This window comes from Leptonychotes weddellii, chromosome 12 (genome assembly GCF_054177405.1).
Source record: "Leptonychotes weddellii isolate Sample4059 chromosome 12, ASM5417740v2, whole genome shotgun sequence".
NCBI classification, from domain to species: domain Eukaryota; kingdom Metazoa; phylum Chordata; class Mammalia; order Carnivora; family Phocidae; genus Leptonychotes; species Leptonychotes weddellii.
Genome location: NC_138380.1, coordinates 17,803,689 through 17,827,347, shown reverse-complemented (window position 1 = coordinate 17,827,347; position 23,659 = coordinate 17,803,689). Strand labels below are relative to the sequence as shown.

At 39.0% G+C, this 23,659-nt stretch overlaps 1 protein-coding gene and 1 long non-coding RNA gene across 6 annotated transcripts in view; both read right to left on the bottom strand.

The window, feature by feature from the left end:
• CHCHD3 (coiled-coil-helix-coiled-coil-helix domain containing 3) overlaps positions 1-23,659 on the bottom strand; it is a 261,763-nt gene that overhangs the window by 21,926 nt on the left and 216,178 nt on the right. The window lies entirely within an intron of this gene.
• LOC145716476 (uncharacterized) lies at positions 5,259-15,216 on the bottom strand. Its single transcript, XR_014139134.1, has 2 exons — positions 11,915-15,216; positions 5,259-10,168 (listed from the first exon to the last, which is right to left on the bottom strand). It is a non-coding gene; the product is annotated as an uncharacterized LOC145716476 (long non-coding RNA).

Here is a 23,659-nt window from a genome sequence, read left to right as displayed (position 1 = left end):
GGAAATTTACGTAAGATCAGAAAGCCAAACACTTCCAACAGACACGTTCTAGGAGAAAAGGAATTCCCATCAAGCGCAGTCATGAGTGAAGGTGTGCTCAGAAGTCAGGAAATAGGGAAGGCTGTGTGAAAAAAGGAGAGTTTTCAATAGTCCTTTAAAGAAGGGCAGAATGGAGGGCCCGGTCCTTGCAGACGTGGTGCAATCACAGAGAAACACAGATTTCCTGGTTAAAGCAAGAAGTCCGCTGTCAAGAATACAAAAAATGAGGTTGGCGAGGTGCAGGAGGAGAAGTCTGTCTGTCTGAGAAACCTCAATGGCTAGTGGAGGCACATGACAGAAACGGAACTCTTGTGAGTACAGAAGAGGGATCCTCCTCCTAAAGGTGTCCCTAGGTGCTGGTGGCGGTAGAGCAGAGACAGCCCTGCAAACCCGGAGTGCGCCGACTGGCCAGGCATGCAGTGGTGTCTGGGAAGACCAAACGATGCTTGATGCCAACGAGGGAACGGCCGGAGACTCTCCTGTACCCCCTCCCCCCACGCTGGATTTCCCACTACAGCTCTTCTTTTATATATAAAGTAAATGCATTGGAGGCAGGGATCGATGTGCGCATTTACCAATAGGTCTTGTCCTCACGCTCACACTGTGTCTCGTACGTTCATTTTGAGCCCCTTCTTGCTCTCCAAAATAGACATGCAGTGAAAGTAATGGTTGACTAATGGTTAACAGAAGATGGAGAAAGCCTGGCATAAAGTACATTTGAAAAAGAGGAGTTTATGGGTGTTAGTCAACAACAGTTACTTATTCTCTGTAAGCTCATCATGTACTCAAGTTCGATTTAAAATCACGTAACATGCATATGCTAATATATGCACAGGATGTATCTGAAAAAGACACACAACTGGTAACGGGAGTTGCTTCAAAGAAGAGGACTTGGATAGGAAGTCATGGACTTAAGGAGGTGGTCTACTTTTGCATGTGACATTCAAATCTTCTATCACAGGCATATGTTGCTTATCAAGAAATAATTCATTTTAAAGATTACAATGCCATATTATCTACAGATACTGTATGCCCTGAAAAACTGCTAAAAGAAAGGTTGCTTTCCCTCAGGCTGCCTAAGCACCAAAACCTGTTTCTGTGAATCCGTAGCACTTAACAGCACCGAGACACCAGGTAAGAAATCCCACATGCCAACTCTACACAGAAACAAAAATGTGAACTGGGAAATAATTCACAATGCCTTCACACATGTCAGCCTTCAGCACAGCCCTTCTGGTTTAATATCTCAGCAACCTTGTGAGAAAGAAGGACAGAGAAACCACCCGATTATTTTAAGTTATGGGGTAAGCCATTGGGAGTAAAATGTAACACGAGTGGAAAGCCTGGAAGCTGGCTCCATCCATGAAATCCTTGTCCGTCAGGGAGGTTGGTCCCTTCCCTATGGTTTTCACTGCGCTTTCCCCACCTCCCTCCCTCTCTTAGTTGTGCGTGATCCCCAAAGCTCAGGTCTTTGCCCCTGTTGTTCTTCTGGGGTTCCAGATGGAGTTATCCTTCCCTCTTTGCGGGGTTTCCCATTGCTTTCTGTGTGATAGAATGGGTTTTCTAGTTGCTCTCCATCAGTTAGTAGCTGTGTGACCTTTGGCTTCTTTGGGCATCAGTTCTTTATAAAATACACAGATGGTAATCTTCCCTACCTGAAGCTAGGGACTAGATCTGGTGGCCCTCTTATATTCCTTCTAACTCAAAGACCTTTAGACTAAGCAATAACTGGATACGTCCAATTTATTTGATTTCCAGTTCCTTACCCAAACAAGATTTTCCTTCCATTTTTCACCAATAGCAATACCGTTAGCTTATCAGTAGGCATTACATTTTTGTTCTTTTGTGCTCTTAATACTTTATATTCCAGAAGTCACTGAGATTGTTAGTTCTTCCTCTGAAAAGTCTTTTCACTTTCAACCATTGCTCGGTTCGCCTTAACAGCGCCCTAGGCTAAGCTAACAGTTTATGCACAGACTACTATTACTATTACCCTCAGAATAGTCTCTCTGCCCTCCGCTGCCTCCTCTTCAAGCTCATCAACGTCAATTCTACCAACTGCATACCCTGTAAAATGCCAACCTTTCGTAGGAGGCAATCAGTATTCTTACTTCTCCCTCTTCACCTCCAGTAACTAATTTTACTTTTGAAATATTTCTCATATCCTTTGCCTCCTCAACAAGCTACTATTTGTGGTGTTGGGAGAAAAAGAACCCACTAAAACTTCTACTAAACCACTATTTATACCTATTCTGGCTTCAATGTGAAGGACAGATGGTGATGTATGCAAGGTTGTTTTCAAACACAATCTAAACAGCTAAAGAGCACAACTACACATATTCCTAATGTCCACTTCCCAAGCCATGTTATAAAATTATACAATCATACTCTGAATTTATTTTATTTTTCACTGTGGGTAAGGCACTACCTACACCACAGTGATAAGTTTCCACAGGAACTAAATCCACTTCAAAGGGTTGGAGCATAGAGGCTTAAAAGAAATGCTCAAACATGACTTTGTACACAGTGCCTTGCATCTCTGAAACTCAGTATTATAAATATTAACCTCTTAATTCCCTGGAAGTCCCAGAAATGAGGGGGAAAAAAAAGTCTCTTTGTATTTGGGAAATGGATGTTTAATGTAACTGGTAGGGAAAAGAAAGAACTTAGAAGGTAAGTTGCTGATAATCCATTTCATCTCTAGCATTAAGCACAACTAATCACATGATTGACCAAGTTTTAGAAGAAGAGTACATTATGAATTCAAGTAACTAATATTTCCCTATTTAATACCCCATAAATGAGGGCTACACCTTCAAGCATTTTATAGCTAATGAAAGTGGAAAGTTTATATGGGATGTATAATCACATTGAACTACACGCACGCCTATGAAACATCAACAACACAATTACTCCTTAATTTAAAAATTCTAACATGTTTCTTTTTTTGGTTCTGATTAACCAAAGTATTCAGTACTGATGCCATAAGAAGGCATTAAATTCTAACACATCATATAACCTCAACCCCTTGTGTTACATAAATGGATTTAAGCATTTTTCAGAGGCCAGGCAAGATTTAGCAAATTGGCTTAACATTCTAGGCTGCTGCTGAGACCGAAATTAACAAGACCAACCATGAAGTACAGAAAACAACAGCCTGCTATACAAATTCTCCAAATGATTATGATGAGCCTCATACATGAGTATTTCAGAGGTGGAATCTCAATGATTCCTATATAAAGGGATAATGATGTATTACTGCAGGACTAAACAATGCATTTCTCAATTCATGTCCTGGATTGGATTCACCATGCTGAGCTCCATTAGTTTTACATCTCCCTAAGGGTTCCAATTCAGCAGTATTAATCTAAGCCATTACACACAGCCCCAATCTATGAACGTCTGCCTTATGAATGTCCCTTAATACAGCTCTCCAGTTGAGTGTTTCTGGGGAAAAATCACATAAACCAGGGAAACTTGAATCATTATAAATTCATAAGCAGACACTAAATTCTGCCTGCCATACTTTTATACTTCTGTGATAAATTTACTTTCACCCCATTTACAATGATCATTTTATCCCATCTTCAACCTTCCCCTCCCCCCCCCCAAATCTCACCCCTTTCCTTCCTCTTTCACGCTTGGCCATTTGTCTATGTTATGCTGAGAAAAACAGAAACCAAGAGAGAACTCCTTTATCTTCCCACTATAAACACTGGATCTGCACCTTTTCTAGTGTTACTTTGGAGGAAGAGTCCCTTCTTTTTTTTTTTTTTTAATTATGTTATGTTAATCACCATACATCATTAGTTTTTGATGTAGTATTCCATGATTCACTGTTTGCATATAACACCCAGTGCTCCACTCAGTACGTGCCCTCTTTAATACCCATCACCAGGCTAACCCATCCCAGAGTCCCTTCTTTTGTAAAAAGAAAGGCAATTCCTACACATGGATTCCATTCTTACCTTCCCCTACCCTACTTTCTAGTGGGATTTCTTCCTCCGTCTTCAATCTCTTTCTTGACTACATCATTGTCACTAGCATTCCAATAGTCTCTCCAACAGGACTTTCTGTGATGATGGGAATGTCCTATACCTATGCAGTCCAACACTGTGGTGACAGCCACATGGTGCTACTGAGCACCTGATAGGTGACCAAGGCAAAGGGAATGCATTTTAAATTTTACTTAATTTTAATAAATTTTTATCTAAACAATTTAAATCTAAACAATGACTATCATATCGGTGAAAGCACAGCTCTGGGAAATACTATGCTTCCAACAACCACCTCGCCTGCCCTACTTTCCATCCATGCGCTTTTATTCACACCAAAGTGGCCAAATCCACTGATTTTTTGTACACATCATCTAGGAACAATCAGCACGTTGTTCCCACTCTTTCAGATTGTTGTAAAGATTAGTAAGGTGACGTTTAAGCTCTCAATGCAATGCCTGGCACAGAGTAAGCTTTTAATGAATACGAATATTATTATTAATATTGTATTGTCTAATAAACTTCAGTACGTTATTCTGGGAACTTATTAGTTATCACCTTATGTCCAAAGCTAAACGAAGCTCCACTTTCAAACAACCAACTTAAAAATCAAGTTCTAGAATCTAATCCATGTGAGAGCTGCTGACTGTTCATACAACGTGAAGGTGCCCACAAAGTGTTCAGGTGGTGGCAAAATAAGGCTCCTGCATGTATTTTGATAAAGGGACTAAAAAGCTGCACTCATGTTAAAATCAAACTTCCAGCATGGGGTATACAATTAACATAAACCTATGTATCTTTTCTTTTCTCAACAAAGTTCTCACGGGGAGCACCAGTCCTCCCTTTGAATAAACAGAATTGTATTTGAAGTAATTACTCTTGGCACAGAGTTGCCCACTGCTGGTGGCAGGGCTGCTACCTGTGACTAGGCAGGGAGGGGAACTCAGTGGAATTGGTGGCAAACTGCTTTAATTAGCTTTCATAGTAGCAAAAGCCTGTCTAAAACAAGTTGGGCATTTCAAGAATAATCGACAACACACAGCTGAAGTTCCATTACCATTAAACCAGTATTCAAATAGGCCAGGAACTGGTTTTCAGCCTCTTTCAGTGAGTTTCCGTATCTTTAGTGTCATAAATGTCATTTTGTAAAGTCAAGTCGGCAGTCCTCAGCAGGAAGCCTAGAAGTGCCAGTGTTAATTAAAAATGTTGGGTAACATTTTTCAGTTTATTCATGCTGTGAGATCTGGTCCCCCACCCCACCCTCAAAAACTTGAACCACCAAAGGACAATGAGGAGCAGGGAGAAATAGGAGAGTACTATGATTTCATTTCCAAATGGTCTGAAATCGACAGGCAGTGACCCTAACAGTGTTGGAGCGCAGTCCACAAGCTGGGGATGGGGAAAAGGACGGCCGGGACGGTTCTCTTCTCTCTAATATGGGATGCAAAGAAAACCCAGATCAGAAATTAGAAGTGGTCTTCCCTGCACCTGAATGAGCAGCCTTTGTGAAGGACAGACGAGAGACCCAGGGATCCCTACACACACACACACACACACACACACACACACACAACAGAAAAGCACAACAGATATCTGTGGATTGATTTCTGCTCAGAAATTAGTTGCACATGACTAACTTATGATATAAAAAGCTTATAAAATTTAGAGTTTTGCCATCTCTCTCTCTATATATATAATTTCATATCATGGTAAGAAGTATATAATGGCTGTGGCTATACAGCATGTCATGAGGGAGAAATTTTAGACTTTTCTGCCTAATCTGATCAATGTAAGCTGTCAAAAACTGCCTGATTGTGGCCGGCAACTTCAGCTGGAATTAGGACTGAAGAATCTTGAAAGAGGAAGGTCTTAAGTACTGCTCAGGATTATAACTTCAGTTTCAGGTCTGAATAGCTGGTGTGGTTATCCAAAGGGAATAAATTAATTAGATAATTTACCACAATCACACAGTGAAATAAAGCGCTGAGGTTTTGTGAAAACTTTTTTTTGGTTTTGTTTTCTAAGTAGGCTCCACGCCCAATGCAGGGCTTGAACTCATGACCCTAAGATCAAGACCTGAGCTGAGATCAAGAGTCAGACGCTTAACCGACTGGCCACCCAGGAGCCCCTGAAAACTTTTCAACACAATGATAAATCAAGTATAATATTAACTTCTACCAAATACCATAAATTTTTACCACTTTGCGATCTCTGATATTAGCTATAATGCCAATATTTAGACTGAAGGAAGAATCACTTAACAGATGGAGCCTTACTACTCTCAGTATTTAGGAAAGAGGTCATTTGATTCAAGTCTTATTTCCCTACTTGAAAACTATGGCTTCGGCCCAGGAGACACTATTTCAGAAATGTACTGAAGGTTAATATCTTTGCATGTATTACAAATGCTAATCAAAGTGGAATGTTAATATATTCTCCTCTTCACTACAAAGAAAATGTTAGATATGACTGCACATGAAGGACATTTTACCAACAGTTGTTTCTTTCCTGCTTATTTCTTAGGTCCCTGCAAATGCCAGGAACAGTTTCAGTGGTGCTCAGGTAGCTGACCTGAGGCAAAAGAAATGGGCTCTCCTACGACGAGCCACATCAGGACAAGAGGTAACAAAATAGAGTCTTGGTTTGTGGTATTTCATTTCACTAAACCTGCTGGTAGGAGGAAAGGTGAAAAGAGAACAGAGGGGAAAAAAGGTTTTTTTGAGAAAAGATATTAGAATTGCAGCCTTTCTTGCTCCCTCCCCATTCTCCTCCTTCCTATTTCTAGTTTAGGCACTGTCAGTCAGGGAGTAAACAGATTCTTATATATGCTTCTAAAGCCGGGTAGCAAATATCAAGGAAACATGCCAACTCTCTCACTGCTCATGCCAATGCTGGACGTCACTCATCAATCATGACAGTCCAGGCGGAGCCTCGTCATAGCCTCAGAACCCTTCTCAACAACATACTGCGGGGAGGTCACTATAATCAGCTGGAGTTTGTGCCTGAAACCAAATTTATTTGTGTTCCTTTGCTCTAAAGTTTGCCCCGGTGTTCTAGCTTTAGCACGGGGTCTGACCCTCTTGGTTCTGCACTCTCCTAGGTCCTGCAGTGAAGGCTGAGTAGTCTGTGATGTCGAAATTCACAAGAGGCCTAGCTTTCTTCCAGTGAGCCCTTTGCCGTACAAAAGCCCAGGCTTCTGAAAGTAAGCAAGAGACCAGGTAATACCCCTTCCTGACTCATTCCACATCCCTCTAAAATGTGAGCAAAACCAAGAAAAATCATCTGAGCTTAGTCTATTTCTTTCCTTCCTGGAGAAAAAGAGTAGGGCCCTATTAATGTTCAAGCTGGATCTTGACTGTGGTTGTTTTTAAAGCTGATAGGAGGTTCAGATTCAGCATTTAAACTTTTTAAAGTATGCGTTTAAAATAAAGTTTCATGACAGTCACTAGATCACCTGCATGAGCATTTTAGGAGTACCTTCCCCATACATTAACATACTCGTCCATTTGGCTTCCAATATTATTGCTCCCTCTCTCCAGGAAGCTGTTAATTACACCATCTCGCATCCAACCTTCCCAGTTTGGCTCCCTCCACCTCGGAGAGCAGGACTTCCTGGGCATGGTCTTCCTGCCAGCCGCTGTGGGCCAAATGTGATTCTCCCCAGCCGCTGCTGTGCTTGGGGCTTTATGACAGGGGCCTGCCTGATCACTCTGGGCCATTCCAGGGACGGAAGCCTTCCAGGCAACAAGAAGCTATTAGATGCAACCTCCCTGGGCCAGGCCCGTGTTCTGCTCCCAAGGATAACTCATATATGCTTCTGCCTCTGTTCTCTCATTCCATAGCTTAAGACAGGATCGTCTCCCACACTTGCACAAAGGATCTCTCTGGATAAACAAGTCAAAAGAAGATCAGCAAATGGCAAAACCTTGCCAGAAGTTCATTCGATAAATGGCACACAAAGGCCTCAAAAATAATTTATCAAAATGGAGGCAGTAGGTTCCAATAACTAGGAACGTGGCTGCCTGAAATATGGACAGAGGCCAGAAGAGACACAGTGCATCTCTGTCTATACGTGGGAACTGAAGGAAACGTGGTCATTTCTCCTGTGCATGTGTTTGTCCCTAGTCCCCCACAGCTGCTGGCTCTAAAGAAAATGCTAGTGCAGGAGACGGCCATATAAAGGGCAGCACTTATCTGCTTTAGAGAGAATTGAAAAGATTTACATATTTTTTCTGGGGTCCCAAGCTTTTTTTTTTTTTTTTGGCATTACCCATAATGTATTTGTCCATGGGATAAACAGAGACGCCTTCCCCCACAATTATATTTGCTTAAAAGAAAACACAGCTGCCTTTCTTGCATATTAAGACGCAACTGGAACTAGAAAGACCAAACAAAGATTTCAAAGGGAAGGAAAGTTTTTACAGCATAAAAGACACTCCACCATACCAAAGTGCATTGAAACTAAAAAACCGAGGCAGAGTAATGACTATTCTCCTTGGGGACAAAGTCCTATTGAGCAAGAAGCTATAGGTGCCATTTTCCAGAAGAGCCACCTGCTACTACTTGGAGCTGTTGCTGATATTCAGGAGCCAGAATTTCAGAGTCCTTCCCTCTGTGGTGTTTGTGTGGGAGAGTATGCACGCACGTGCGCCCTGAGGCAAAACCCATAGGTAATTACTCAATGCTGTCACTGTGGGATAACTGAACCATCAAGTCGACTACTTAATGATCCCCTCTTAGACGACCAGCATCACACTGCATGCTCCTGTTAAGAGGAAACCTTTGGAGAAACATGCTAATCCAAGAGAAAGCAAGGAAGATACTGTATTGCTAAAAGGGCCCACCCCATCCAAAGAACAGAATGTAGGAAGAAGATAATGAGCCTAATTAGTTAGTCATTACTTGCTATACTTACAACTGCATCTAATAACACTGCTACCACAGTGCTGTTTTATGTGATATCTTCTTCATGTAGCAACCTTTTCATAAATCAAAGCAAAAGCCACACCAATTTCTTTTATCTCCCCAGTTTTATGGAGAAATAATTGACACACATCACCATGTAAGTTTAAGGCATATGGCATGACGGTTTGATTCCCATATGTTGTGAAATGATGACCACGAGAGCTTGGGCAAACACCCACCTTCTCATACAGATACAACAAGAGGAAAGAAGGAAAGAAGGGGCAAATATTTTCTCCTTGTGATGAGGACTCTTAGGCTCTACCCTCTTAACAACTTTAACTGTGTATCATACAGCAGTGTCAGCTCTAGTCATCATATTGTATTTATTTATCTGGTAACTTGGAAATCTGTACCTTTGTCCACCTTCCTCTGGTTTCCCTTACCCCTGCTAACCGCAGGTCTCATCTCTTTTTTCTATAAATTTGCAGGGTTTTCTTGGATTCCACATATACGTGAGATCATTCAATGTTTGTCTTTCTCTGACTTATCTCCCTTAGCATAATGCTGTCAGGGTCCATCCATGTTGCCACAAATGGTAGGACTTCCTCTTTTTATGGCTGAATTATATATATTTATATACACATACACACATATCACAACTTCTTTATACATTCATCCATCAGTGGACACTTAGGCTGTTTCCATGTTGTTTCCTTTGAAATATTCCCAGAAGTGGAATTGCTGGATCATATGGTTGTTCTATTTTTAATTTTTCAAGGAACCTCCATACTGTAGTGACTGCACCATTTTACAATCACCCCAGAGTGCACAAGGGTTCCCTTTCCTCCACATCCTCACCAGCATTTGTAATCTCCTGTCTTTTTGGTGATGGCCATTCTAACAGGCCTGAGGTGATATTTCAATGTGGTTTCAACTGGCATGTCCCTGATGATGTTGAGCCTTGTCTAGCTTCTTTGAAGAAATGTATAATCAGGTCCTTTGCCAATTTTTTAATTGGGTTATTTGCTTTTTTGCTATTGAGTGTATGAGTTCTTTATATATTTTGGATATTAATCCCTTATTAGAAGATATATGGTTTGCAAATATTTTTTTCCCATTCCATGGATTGTCTTCTCACTTTGTTGGTGGTTTCTTTTGCTGTGCAGAAGCTTTTTAGTTTGATAGAGGTCCACTTGTTTTTTATTTTGTTGCTTGTTCTTTAGGTATATCTAAAAAAAAAGTTATTATCAAAACCTCTGTCAAAGAGATTTGGTCCTATGTTTTCTTCTAGGATTTTCATACATTTAAGTCTTTAATCAATTCGAGTTAATTTTTCTGAGTGGCATAAGATATGGGTCTAGTTTCATTCTTTTACATGTGAATATTCTATTATCCCAGCACCATTTATTAAAGAGACTGTCTTTTCTTCACTGGGTATTCTGGGCTCTCTTATCAAATATTAGTTGACCGTATACGATGTGTTTTATTTCTGGGCTACTGATTCTGTTCCATTGGTCTATTTGTCTGTTTTTATGCTAGTATCATACTGTTTTGATGCCAGTTTCTTATACAGCCTGCCTGACAATAAAAGTTAACACTGAACCTTAGCTGTTATCTATCTTAGTAAACGTGGCAAGACTGCTCCACGTTACAGTGGAGCTGCTGGTAATGCCTTCAAAGTAGCAACCCACTAGGATCAATGGGACTTGACCATTGGTACAGTTCTAATTGAGCCAGAAAAAGAAACGGCCCTCTTAGCCTTCTCTTAAAGCATATAGTTTTCTCCTCTATGTCTTGGTTCCACCAGTGCCTTGATCAGAAAATGCCTATAATCAAGTATAATAAAGATTTGTATATAGCAGACAATAAGAGACCTCATGGGGAAAGCAAGTTGGCTTTCATAAGATAACTTCTTACGAAGTATGTAATTGGCTTTCTTGGTAGAGAGCTACCTGACTTGAAGATGTCATGTTTCCAAGTTCAACTAGAAAATGTTAATGAGACACACTTTAGTAATGGAAAATATATAAATCTATCTTCATTCACAGAGGTGAAAAATAGTCCTCAAAAATAGCAAATGTCAGGAAGTTTTTCGAATATCTTCTTTAACAAAAATTCACACTGTACAGAAATCTGAACGGAAGAATTTCCAATTAATGACAAACTTTAAACTAATAAATAATACTCCACTGTATGTTGAATCTTGCTATAATCTTAACTACCCTATTGATACTGTCAAGAGGAATGCTTGCCTTTTCTCCGGCACGTATTGGAGATGTACTCTGGCAATTAGCTAGTGTCCAACAAAAATCAGCCCTGAATTAACAGCCTGTACTAAAGAACACCAACAACTAGAGAAAGCAAACCATTAAGCTAGACAGAGAGATGTCACATAGCCGCAGCCCCCTAATTTACTGAAGGAACTTATTTCAGCATGTATTTACTAAGTGCAGTACCTGTGCTAGGTGCTGGGGGAGATCTGTAAGTGGAATAAAACACGATTCCTGCCCTCAAGAAGGTTTCATTTCAACTGGGAATGAGATTCGCACACTGTAACTCGACTGTACAACCTTGATAATGGACCCTCTAAACTCCCGAGAGTCTGTAATTCTTACTCAGCTTTTTACACAAGGGTTTCCTTTAATGTAAATTCAAGGTCCCTTCTCAAGTAGAAGGGTAGAAGCTGAAAAGCAGGAAGTTTTGTAAGCGCTTAAATCAATTTAGTAAATAACAACGCTGACATTAACTGAACACCTGTCAAGAGCGCTACTGCTATAAAGGTGGCTAAGACACACAGCTCATGCGCTAAGGGGTTCCTGTTTTAGAAGGGAGACAGGGGCCCAGGCAACTACGATGCAAACTGGACTGTAACAAGGGGCTGAGTTACCCAAACACAGGGGGAGCAATTAATTGTGCTCTTTTCTGGGAGGTAGAGGGGGAAAGGCAGTGTCAAGGAAGACTTCAGAGACACTAACCTGTAAGACAGGTCTTGACAATGGAGTTTACCAGCAGGAGACAGCGAAGGTGTGCTGTGTTAGGGGGAGGTGTGAACAAACCTGCAGGAGCACAAAGGCACGTTCTCTCTTTAATGAGGAACTCCAAGGTCCATGGAAGATGAAAAGATGAGGTTGAGGTCATGCCAAAGGCTATGTTTATATTGTGCTTTAATGTTGTAAGTTTTGGGTGTTTGTCCCAACTTCTATATAATGGTTTATTAGATACGGTCAATTATTCAGCTTTAAAGCACAAACTTATCTCACCTTTGATCATAAGGATCAGACTGATGAATGAGTATGTTGAGATTGCAAGGCAAGCTGCTAAAAAAAAAAAAACCTGTTATCAGTTGCCACTACTTATTACTGCAAATCAGGATTATTTCAATGCTATGCAACCTAATAAAAATTTGGGTGCTGAGGCCGATATAAGCCTGCAGCCACCACTCTTAGCAATTACTTTCAAATGTTGTGTTCATGAAAATAAGTGTCTTTGTTTTCTTGATAATTAGAAAAGATTGTAAATAAGCTTAAAACTACATTTTTAAAAATAGTATTATCATTTGTAAGTGTTATGACTGCACCCGAGATTTCATTTTAAAATTGAATCCCACTCACTGCTCAACATCCCCCAACCCTGGAAAAAAGTTTGAATGCTACCAAGGGACAGGGGGGAGAGAGAGCAATTCTTTCCAAGGTTTCTGTATTCCCAGTTCGCTCTCTACACGGATCTACATTTTTTTCACAGAAACAAAGTTATACCCATGATTAGATTAGCTTTTAAAATCCAGAACGTAGGGCGCCTGGGTGGCTCAGTTGGTTAAGCAACTGCCTTCGGCTCAGGTCATGATCCTGGAGTCCCGGGATCGAGTCCCGCATCGGACTCCCTGCTCAGCAGGGAGTCTGCTTCTCCCTCTGATCCTCCCCCTCTCATGCTCTGTCTCCCATTCTCTCTCTCAGATAAATAAATAAAATCTTTAAAAATAAATAAATAAATAAAATCCAGAATGTAGTTTAAACACATGAGCATAAGCAAATGCATTATTTCCTTTTTTCCTTTTTGCTTCTTTCTTTTCCCACATCCCCCAACCTCCAGTCTTTTCATTCTTAACTGCAAATATACAGGGATTAAATAGGCTTTTGAGGACTAACCTAGACACTTAACCACAAATTAAGTCCTTCTCATTTCTAGGAAAAATTATGGTCCAAATGCCAAGCAAGTGACTTCAGAAGAAACTTTAGGGAGAATTCTGTTCATTCATTATAGACTACCACCCTGTAATTGCCCGCAATCTCAAATTAATATAAATATCCTAAAGGAAAGACAAGTTATTAGATGAAAACTATACTATAGGCAATAGCAACATTTAACCAAGCACAGCCTCCCATAGGCATTTCTAACTAAATTATGTACATCCTGGCATGTTAAAATATAATTATTATTTTGAGTAGTGTTGTTAACTGCTGGTTAATGATTTGACACAAAACATATGTCCTTAAACACATGTTTTTAGAGGCATGGTATATTCTCAATTGCAAATTTATATGTCCAGGGATTATCACCAAGGGAAACATATATTGAATTATATGATGGGTATCAATTTAAAAACACACAAAATTCACTCAACAGAAACTTGAACTATTGATGACTATACTAATTAGCTAAATACTAACAGCTTGGGTGTGCCAAAAACAAGAATGGTCTTCATTTAATTCCTATACAGCATCTCTGTGATTATCACCTTTCACAGATGTAGAAATACAATGGAGGTGGGGAAGGAAGAGAGAACTTGACAGAACAACTCTATTATGTGAAGGATATTTATAAAGATTATACCCAGTAAAATTTCTGCTTACAAGGAAATTTACTATTTCATCACAGCTATACTGACATTATTGAATGGAAGGAACAATTAAGAGAAGACCTAGCGGAGGGATGGGGGGGAGAGACACCCAGGGAGACCAAGAACCACAAACAAGAGAAAATGAGCATATGTTCTTGGTAGTTGCTATAACAAAATCTGTAGCATTATTAAACATTCTCTTTTTCTTAAAACTACTTCCTAGAGACTATATCATACAAAAGGGGAATTTATTGGTGCAAGGTACAAATATTAATAAGAACAGATCAGCTTTCTGAAGAACGTGGCCAAAAGCCTAGCACTTAGATCTTTTACAGATCTAGCCTTAATGCACTCTCTGGAGCAATGATCCTATTTTCTTTCCATCATCAAGTTCTGAAAGTATATTTTTCATTTGTCTTGTCGTCAGTTAGGAAAGGTGAAGATGTGTATACATTTTGGTTTTCAATTCTCCTATTAAATCAGCTTCTCAGTGCTTCAGTTTCCAAATGCTCCAGAAGAGGTATGGATTGACATTTCTGCCAAAGGACAATTTTTTTGCTCTGTAGTTTTTCCCAGAGTTAATGGAAAAAGTTTACCACTAATCTTTTCAATTCACCTCTAGGGAATTACAAACCAGCAGCAAAAACTCTAAAGATTGTGCCAAAATTTAAATTACACAAGTCAAAAAAGCTGAAAATTTTCACAAAATGGGTTTTCCTTTTCTTAAAGAAGAGAGAGGGACACTTGGGAGGTCAGATTTAGATTCACACTGTAATAAAACACCTAAAGTTAAGTAACCAAGCTCTGCCAATTCTAATCCCACTAGATCCATACAGAAATTGATCCTGTATAGCGCTGAGTGCCTACTATATGCCCAGAATTTTACCTATATTGTTCATCACCTCTTAAACAACTCACTGAGTTATTATAGCATATACATTTTGTATATCAGAAAGAACAGCACAATGCAAATTAGTTAGAAGGACTGGTCATGATTCTAACTCCACCCATGTTATGGGAACAAAAGTACCACTTCCTAAAGATTTATGTACAAATTTGTTTCACTGCAGCAAACAGTTGTTTTCTGTTTTTACTTGTCAAAAAAACCAAATAATTTGGAACACAGCCTGACTGCCTGTCAACAGGGGATGGGCTCCATGAATTCTGATGGATCAATGCCATGGAATAATACGCAGCTTTAAAAGAATGAGTTGGAATTACAGGTGTTGATTAAGGAGGATATATCCATCATAAATGGAAGTTAAGGAAAATATATATGGCACAATATGTTTTTTTCAACTAAAACAAAATCTATTTTTTATTAACGTTTCTATGGATAGAGATAAATGTGGAAGGATGACTATCAAACTGCAATTTCACATGATTTGCTTTTAAGGGTTAACCTGGAAGAAAAGAGAGGGAAAAATTGCATTTGCCTTGCTACAAAAAAAAAAAAAAGTATTACCTTGATAATTTTTAAAAATCCAATAGCATTTATTAATTTCATATTCTTTTCACTACACTAAGTCTCTAGGAAGGATATCAAAAGGCAAAGGTTGATCACAAAATACAATGGGAAGGAAAAAATTCTTAAAATATTCATTTAATGATAATACTAGGATCTTATTAGGTGGACTAGCAATATAGGAGCTAATTTTATATATCTTGGGTACATGCAATCACAGACATAAACCAAAAGTCATACACCCAGATAGACCGTATCTGAATAAACCATATAAAATTTGTTTTTAACACATTCTTTGTAACAACATGCAGAATTTGGTATCATATGAATTGTTAGGATGCTATTCAAAGAGATCATGGCTCGGAATACTTTTATAAGTTCACCATTATACCGTTTCAGTTAAAAGATGATCCCACAACATGGTCTGCAGGGACAGTGATAAAATGAGGAACCAGCCTACTGGCTTTTGGTGTTCCTTTATCTGAAATGTTCTTTCTCTGCTAAAATGCTCTAGGATTTCCCCAAACAGCATCCCATGAACCAAACCTTTCTTGAATTCTCTCTTCCCTATCTTTTCAATCACAACTGCTCTTTCCTATATCCCAATCTCTCAAAGCCATGAACTTCGCTAAGAGATAATTAATGAGTTAACATATGCTTATTTTTGAATAGATATTAATAATGTTAAAATAATAGTAACTAGAAGGGTATAATAAGCTGTGATTATAATAAACACATACATATGCACCGAACATTACACTTGTATATTTGATAGAAAATGTTTAAAAACAACGACCAACTCAAAAGGCATAATTCCATGGTGAGAATCATGGACACCAGAGATGGGGGGCAGAAAAATATTTTCAAGTAGGTAGAACTTTTTTGCTGAATCCTCACACCTTCACCCCCCAGAGTTAATAACTCTTCCTTTCACTACATGGCATGTAAAGTCTGACTCTAATCTTCTTTTATGGCCTCCTACTCCATCACATCTCCCTCCACATTCATCCCAACCACTTCCAGCATCAGATTCCCTCTTGATGGAAAGCTACTTTCCCTCTTCTTACCTTATGAAAATCTCAAAGTGAAAAGACCCAGCCTACGCCAGTCACCTCTGCCTGTAATCCAGCTTCCCTTATTCTTACAGCATTTTGTTTATACCATTATATTAGCATTTACCACACTTTAGTCACTTTTGTATTAATCTGTCTCCCCCAAGTGTTCTGAAGTCAGGGATCATGCCCATTTCATCTATTTCCCATTTATAAAAACCACCTGGAATGTATGCGATAGGAGATACTCAACAATTTTTTTTGAACAAATGTTGCAGTTATAGTTTCTGTATGAGGTTTTGGCACCTCGATAACAGAGCTAATGATCTCAACAAGCATAAGACCTCTGAGGGCAGGAACTCAAACTTCTATTTCTGTATTTCCAGTGCCCACAGAGCATGGAGCATCAAAGACCTCAATGGGTAGTTTTGTTGATTTTAATGATGATTTAAATTCCCTAAAGCAAAAATTATCTTACTAATAATCTTTCAAAATAAATAGATGTCACTGCGTTCTGAGCTGGGGGGAGAATCCAAACAAATGAGGACAGTGTGTCCGAATCCCCACACTGAAAGGAACTCCAGGACAGGGGCATCAGTGAAATTTCTGCTGGCAAAATCCAGTATCTCAAACTCAAAGACTTCAAAAATACGCCCAAACCAACGCTCACCTAACCAAACCAAAACCACGCATTATTTATGGAGTGACAACACATTTGATTCTTGCTGCCTGTCAACTACCCAGGATATCTGAAAGAAGCAGTGTACATCCAGCAATGTTATTTTCTTCTTTATAGTAGCGTCTTTTGTATTAGAGAAAACACGATCATGAAAAGAAAAGAACCGGTTAATTACGAGCAGTGCCCAATGAGCTGTGATGGAGGTGTTATGAATGTGTATCAGTGAAGCCTGATGCGGAAAACAGAAGCATCTGGGCGTGCAGCTTGCAAAGTAATGAGACTGAGGATGTGCTGGCACTGGGCTTTGATCGCTTCATCTTGTTCAAGAGCTCTGCTGGGGAAACAAAGGTGAGAGGCACTGACCTCCTTCCCACAGCTGCACAAGCACAAAAAATAGTTAATGGATCAAGGATGGAGGCCCTTCTCTCTTCTGCTGCTCACCAACACACCCCTTTTTCAGAACTGATGGTTCATAGTTGGGGGCCCAGCATAAAGCAGGCTGAGCAAGCTTCTGCCATATGAAGTGTCATGTCTGAACATGTCTACAGTAATTGGCAATTCATTTTCCATCCTGAAAGCAGAAACAGGTGTATGCTACCTTCAAAATCCCAATCATAAACCATGCAGAATGTGCCTCTCAGACGGCAGCTTTGTTGAGATCTCTACCAGCGGCAGGCTGGTGGACTTCAGAGTCTCCAATAGGTGGGTGTGGCTCACAAATAGGCATGTGTGTAATCTCAGCAGCACAGGAGAACAAGACGAAGAACAAATGGCAGCACATTAAAAAAAAAAAAAAATCCCACCACACAACAGCAGCCCTTAGTCTTTCTTGTGTTAATACTGTAATTGGCAAATAGCTGACTGCTTTGTACTTAAGATCCCTACAAAGAAGCATGTTTAACCTACTGAAAAAGGAGGTGTGAGTCCTTGCAAAGGAGTACAAAGCCAGATGTATCACTGCACAGTATTTCTTGCCAGCTTCATCCAGAAACAGTAGCTGAGGTGACTTTTGAGTGGCGCCAAGAGCAAGAGCTCCCCTTAATGAGCGCATCTATCAATTTGCAAGGGACGCAGCTGATTACCAGCATTTAGACGTACACACTCACAAAAGGAACACGGCAATTTAACTGTTGGCCACTGAATGAGAAAGCACATAAAACAGCTTAAGGCAGCCATGTGAGCAAGTTGGGGATGCTTGGCGACACTTGAACATGGGAACATGTGTGCTTTCGTTTCAACATGTAGGGAAGGGCCAAGATGCAAGCTTTTACAAGTTCTGAAGCATTTTGCCAGGATGTAATACATAGTAGGAACAAACTGCTGCCTAGGATTATTATATTAAAAAGTACCAGTGTTACTGTATAAATGTTTCATTTATAAATACTGCCTTCAAAACCCCTTTATCAAAAATAACTTTCAAAACGTAACCAGGTCCATCTACAAGACTCTCGGCTAATGAGGAAGAGAGTATATGAGAGGCAAATGTAACTTAGTAAGGAGGAAAACAGACTGATTCTTAAGAAAATAAATAAATAAAATATAGCAAGGTTTACTTCTATATTTCTATAGCATTGAAATATATTGAATGATGAAAAAATACGATTATGGATAAAATTAATAATTGTAAGTTTCTCAAGACGGATTAAATTGAAGAAACTTATTTTACCTCCGACAAATTATAGTTAGAAGTTGGGCACTCCTAATATTTTGGGCATTTTTTTTTCCCTAGGTAAAATTAATTAACAATGAATTTAGGGTGCTTAAAGTATAATTAGCATTTTTTTAAAAAGCACCTATCTTAATTGTTCATATTGTAAAAATTGTTTATGTCTGTATAACTATGATCTAGAAAACAAATACTCCCAGTGCCTCAGAAAGTCCGTGTCCCTTTCCAATCAAATTGCCTTCCCTCCCCATCAACTGTTCTGATTTCTGTCAGTACAGATGAATTTTTCCTATTTTTGCACTTCATATATAGAATCAAACAAATGGAAGCACACAGTATTGTTTTGTGTTTGGCTTCTTTTTGCTTAACATGTTTCTCAGATTCTTCCATGTTATTACATGTATCAATAGTTTGTTTTTTTTTCTTTTTCTTTTTTTTTTAAACTCCTGAAGAGTATTCTATTCCACTGTATGAATATACCACAATTGGTTTATCCATTCTCTGGACCATTTGGGTTGTTTCTAGTTTTGACTACTATGAATAAACCTGATGTGAACATATGTGTACAAATCTTTTTGTGAATGTATATTTTATTTCCTTTGGGATAAATACCTAGGACTAGAATTGCTGAGTCATAGAGCAAATGTATGTTTAAATTTATAAGAAATTGCCAAACTTTTTCCAAAGTGGCTGCCATTTTAGAACTCCACCAGCAAAGGATGAAAATTCTGGCTTCTCCACATCCTGTCAAACAATTAGGACTGTCAGTCCTTCCGGTTTTCAGCATTCCAACATTTTAAATTCACATTTTCCTAATAACTAATGATGTTATTAGCACTTTTCATGTGCTAATGGCCATCCTTATATCTTCCTTCGAAGTGTCTGTTCAAATCATTCACCCATTTTATAAATTTTCTTAATGGTGTCTTTAGATGAAGAGAAGTTTTAAATTATAGTAAGGACTAAGTTACCAACTTCCGTATTTTGTTTGCTTATGTCTTAAGAAAATTCAAAAGAGCCAGCAATGGGAATCCTTAATAGACTGAAACCATGAGACATCTCATGATAAATTATAATTTCAAATGTGCTATGGAAATGTATGTTTAAGTGCAATTATCCTAGAAGTTCTGCTTTCAATCTTACTACCATGGTTTTATCCCATGCATGGTGAAAGGGCAACCACAGACATCTATAATTATCTGGTTGGAGGCAGGAAGGCCTGATAGTATTTGGAATAGGCTTACCAAACTGTAGAGCGATAAAACGTAATTGGATCTTACAATATGGCCAAGCCTATACAACTTCCACAGACCATCCTGACAGCTATCATTTTTATGTGCAGATAATGACTACGATGCAATTTTTAACCATGCTCAAGACTTTAAGAATTAAAAATCTACAACCTAGAACTCTTCCTGGACATTTTAAAATATGGTAGGTTTGTCAGACAATAATTAACTCTAATTGACCCTCCTTACAAGCTTCTCTCTACCTGCAGCTGAGTGGCACTCAAAAAGCAAAATAACTTTTTCTTATCTCTGAAAACATCAAAGGAAAATCAAAAATTATTTTCTACTGGATCTTTAAAATGTAAAGGAACTCGAGTCAGAATGAGCAAGAGGAAAGAAAAGATTTCCTACTTCCAGTTAGAAATAGCTTTTGGGAACTATGAGCTATACCGTTAGTTAATGACTCAAATAAGCAAGGATCAGTAGACAGATTCCAAAATACCATGTACTCTAGAAGTCCAAATGTTCTCATTTTAAATACTATGATACAAGGAAAGAAACAAGCTATCATTCTGGCAGAACCTCCATTTATCTAACAGTGTGTAATTAATGTTTCATATAACCATGTAGGCTATGCTAGATTCTTAATGGATTGTATTGATTAAGAAAGAAAGTTCAATGCTAATGTTCTTGTAGGGGAAAACAGAACAATTTGTTATCTCACGTGGAACAAATCATGAATTCAGGATCTTATGGCCACAAACCTAAGGGCTACAACAAGACTGGTTAGGATCATTTACATGTAACACATAAATAGGTTAAAGTAAAGAAGATGCCCAGAGCAAAGCAAACCAATCCTGACTGCCACAGCTTGGACAGAGACAAGAGTTCTGGGTCCCGGATAGGATGGAGCTAATCGGACTGGACCTTTGGCAGCTTCTGTCACCACTCGCAGTTCCTTTACATACTTATGTTGACATTGACGTGAGGAGGAAGTGGCTGCAGCAACCGTCTCTTGACCTTGTGAACAAGTGCAGATGTTCATGTGATGACTGCAGTTTGTGTCCTTTTTGTGAAACAGACCATACTATCTGTGGTTTACACTCGCGCACCTGCCCTGTATTCCAATCAACTTTGCCACCCTGCCCCGCCCCTTTCTGCAGACACTTCTGGATTGAGTGGAACGCTGTGAGGGACAGTTTAGGAAGCAGACAAAAAGTGCAGACAAAAAGCTTACTCCCACGTGGTGTTAATGTTTCTTGCCATTTACTTCTGTTCCCTCAGAAGATAGTGTATAGATTCAATATAGAGATCCAAACCAAGGAACAAAAAGAAACTAAGTAACTTAGATCTGATTAGAAGGGCTCCAATCTTAAAGGAATTTAAAAAAGCATTAATCACCTAAGATTTCTTTACGAATCTAACCAATTTTAAATGCCTATCATATGAAATGTTGTCAAATACTGGTGTATTCCAAAACAGATCTCACTTTACTTGGAACTAATTTGTGGTTGGAGGTGGGTGGGATGTGGGGGATGAAAAGGGAGACAGACTCATAACTTGACAGGTGGCAGACTGTCCTGTACATATCCCCTGAGGAAGTACCGAAGGGCTGCCACACAATCCAGAACATACTTAAAATGGCAGCCAGCACCTTTAGAACTGAGTAAAACCACCGTTTACAACCATTTTTAGATGAGGCTCAATGACAACTTTCTTTTTTTCTTTCTTTTTTAACTTTTAAACCTTCTCAGCTTGGATGCCCTAAAGAGAGTGGCGGTTATAATTTACATTTTACAGATGGAAGAGACAAGCCAAAGATGTAATAAATAACCTGCCCGAGGAATTAGTTGTTCTAAACAACCAAGACTATGTTTCAGCCAAATGTGTATTTGCCATTAGCTTCATATACAAAGTATATTCTTCAGCTCATAAACATTGTTTCTCAATTTCAGAATGGAAATCCTCTGCCAGCAACACTGACAAACTCCAGAGGGTTTGAGACACCCTGCCAGTTGACACAGGGGAGCTGATGTTTTTTAAAAAACAATAAATAACCTTAAAACCTATTGAAACCAAGTTTATACACAAAGGGTACAGGTATATTGACTTTATCTAGAATTTTGCCTCTTCAGTTACTAAATCTCTTACTGAATAATCAAGATGTTACTTGGCTCTGAGGACCCTAGGGAATAAAATGTCACCAGTGCAGCTGCGATGCTCCCTGCTCACAGCCTTTCAAATTAAAAAAAGGGGAAGGAGGACCCAATACAAATGCAGAATTTAATTAGTTAGTAAAAGCCCAAATCCTTGCTCAAAGCCCTGTTCTTCCTGCAATATCACATTCTTTTCTTCTTGTGTAAACTTTTCATTATGAAGGAGACATCTTTATAATACAATAACTCTAGTTATAATGTAACTGCTGGTAACATAACTCCTGCATTAGAAAAGACAGCATGTTCAAGTAATGTTGTTTTAATACAATTTGTGTTTAGCAGAAGCCAAGTCAACTTGGTCATTTAGAATTTGATCAATGTGAATTAGTGTCTTACTGAGATAAACCATTTGATCATTTAGAAATTGATCCATGAGAATCAGAGATAAAACATTTATCATGTACATTTGGTCTATCAGAGCCATTCACGCAGCACTAAAGTAGGTTATAAACAGACATCAGTAAGTGTTAGAGACGATGTGCAGGGTACCTGTCAGCTGCAGATACAAATACATGTACAACAGTATATAATTTTAAGCCTTTTGATAAGGCCAGCTATTCAATAAGGCAGCTGGAGTCACCGAAAAATTGCTGGAACTCCACTTTGGAGAAACCAAAGAGAAAGGGAAGCACAGCAAAACTGAACAGCTCAAACTTTTGAAATAAGTTTTAATTAAAAGTAAGAGGTAAGTAACATAAATTCACTTGGCTACACTTCTAGAAAAGTTTTAAGACTATTAATCAGGGTAAACTTTGTACCTGCAGTACAATTAGTTCTATTAATCTAATATTTCCAAATTGAAGTCACACTGACATTCAGGCACACTGGCTTACTCATCTAACAGAATTATAAATTTGCCAGTCAAAACCTTATTTAATTATTTTACAGCCAATTAAGCAGGATCTTTAAACACTGTTGCTTAAAACTGTCCATGATCCCATGTGTAATTACAGAGAACACGAGAAACACCTGCTGATACCACCGGCATGTAATCCTCAGCTTCACTAATTCATTTCCAGTATAGCTATTAAAATCATCCACCCAAAAGAAACAAAACAGGACTGCTGGTGCAGAGGAGCAGAATTTGCCACCCTAAGACATGTCTCTCTGGCATAAGGATTATTTTTGGTTGATGATTTTTAAGAAACTGCCAACACGTGAGAAGCTCTGCAAACCAAAGAGAAGTGACCCTTTTGCAGGAGACACTGACATGTCTAAAGAAATCCTCCATTTGCAGGGGCGTCTCTCTTGCGGTATCAGGAAGAGAGGATGACTCAACCTCTAGAAACTCTCATCAGCGGAGAAGAGGATGACTTAGGTCTGCATAACAACCTTACCCTTGTTTACTGTGCTCCCATAACTGATTCTGTATCTCCGAAATCTTTTGTCTTTTGCTGAAGGTGCTATTTAAGGTGATGGTTCTGGCCATTTTGGAGAGTTACTCACTTACTCCAGGTCTCTCTCATGTATACACATTACTACACTTGGAGTTGTTTTCTCCTGTTAATTGGTTTTAAATCAATTTAATTATTTGACCAGCCAAAGATCCTAGACGAAGGGAAAACTTTTCCACCCC